The sequence below is a fragment of the Hyaena hyaena genome, unplaced genomic scaffold (assembly GCF_003009895.1).
Source record: "Hyaena hyaena isolate Hyena2069 unplaced genomic scaffold, ASM300989v1 scaffold_558, whole genome shotgun sequence".
Lineage (NCBI taxonomy): Eukaryota > Metazoa > Chordata > Mammalia > Carnivora > Hyaenidae > Hyaena > Hyaena hyaena.
The window spans coordinates 186,426-188,406 of record NW_024081188.1 but is presented as its reverse complement, the minus strand read 5'-3'; positions in this window follow the sequence as shown (position 1 = coordinate 188,406).

The following is a 1,981-nucleotide window of genomic DNA, read 5'->3' as shown; positions in this document are numbered from 1 at the left end:
GTCACCAACAAAAGGAAATAAGAGTTTGAGACAGCACAGACGCATGTTAAGTGGAAAGCCAATGACCCCACTTAGCCTTTCTTCCAGACTTCATTCCCCTTCCTGCTTTCTCTGTGGTCCTCCAGTTCCCTCCTCCACTTTCTGGATTCCTGCCAGGATGACTTGCGAATGACTCAGGACTCTCTTCTTTTCATGGCACATGAGCATTTCTACTTCCTAGGACCCAGGAGGTATTATTCATAGTTGCATTTGGATTTATTTTTTGTTAGAAATTTGGAAGAGTCATTCCTTCGGCATCCAGATTAAAATCACCAAAAGGGACTCTAACCTACCTTCCAAATAAACATAGAGTGACAATCTCACAAATGTAATGGAACTAATCATAGCAAATTAGTTTTTCTGGTACAAAACATTCTTTCAAAATGTGCTAGAGGCCTTGTGCTGTACAGATTCTCCCTTGGAGTGAAGCAAAAGACACAGCTTACCTAGTCTGTTTCCTCTGTCTCTGGCTCAGAGACCAGCACGGCACTAATGGGATCAGGTACTAATCTTGCTGGGGGCAGGTATTAACGAGACCACCACATCAAGGGAAAACACACACACCTTCCCACTCAGCAGAGCACCAGCAAAGATGGTCCTCTTTGCTAGCCTTACGTATCTGTCACCCTCAAGTCTTGAGTTGATGCTGTGATCCATTCCTGGCCCCCCTCAGAGCGACGCAGGCACTTTGGGCAGGGGCATGAGAAGTGGGGTAAAGTTTGTCAGTGGCATCAATCCAACACGTTCCCACACTGGGATCTGTCAGCAATCCACAGTGCATTTGCCTTCCACCACAAACACGAAATGCTTGAAGTAGTCCATGGAAATTCAAATTGAAACAAAAAGGGGTGTTGGCTGAAATTTTCAAGAGTTATATTTTGTTTTCCTTTGGAGAAGCTGCAGATTCAGTTTTTGATCAACATGACAGGGCCAAAGCACATGACTCCCTTATTTCATGGATTTACTTGAGATATATACATTTGTACTATAATTGTCTGTGTTTATAGAATACATATAAAATATTGTGACACGTGTCTCTATAATATATGGGCCAATATATGTCTCTCTCTCTCTAATACATAGAGGAGACCCCTGCATAATACATATATATGTATGTGTGTATAAAATGTGTGTGTATAAAACGTCAATGACACTTTGTGTTAAAAATATCCACCCTCAGCTTTCTATACATCCTTAAGAGCATGTTTGTGTCATGGGACAATAAGTAGAGAAGTTGGCAGGCTAAGGATCAACTCCACGCTGCAGTCGCTTGGGGAAGAGGACAGAAGTATTGATTTCGTGAAGGTTGAGCTGATTACAGTTGAGCAGTGTTCCTCTAACTTCCCTTTCCCCAGGTGGCATTCTGAATTCCTCTTGCTACAGCTGCACAGGGCTGTGTATCCACGCCCGGTGAGACGGAACGCTGAGGGCTTGACACCTGGGATTTGGGCCTACCCGCCTCTCCACAGTGCGGGCAAGCTTTCCCGTAAACCCAACCCAGCTGTCTGAGCAAAGTGCCTCGGGCCAAAAAGGGGGTGGCTGGCAGAGATTTGTGATGGAGGTGGTGCAGGGCAGGAACTGGTGGGGCCTCCTTTGTCTATGCCGCTGCAAAACAGGTTGGCTTTCCCCACATGACTCCCCTTCTTTAGGGCTGCTTCTCCTTGTGGGGTTAATTACACCAACCTGAATCTCAGGGAGGGTGAGTTAATTGCCAAACACTTGACAGTTATGAGGAGCCCATGAGGTGCTTCACCACCATAAAGCATTACATCTAATTATTGTTCATAATCATAAAGGTTCAGAAGTGCCAAGGGCTCCCATGGCAACCTTAACTCTTCTCTTTCTCATACACACACACACACACACACACACACACACACACACACACACAGTGATAGACTATTTCATTACAGTATTAAATGCAGCTCATAAACCTGCCATA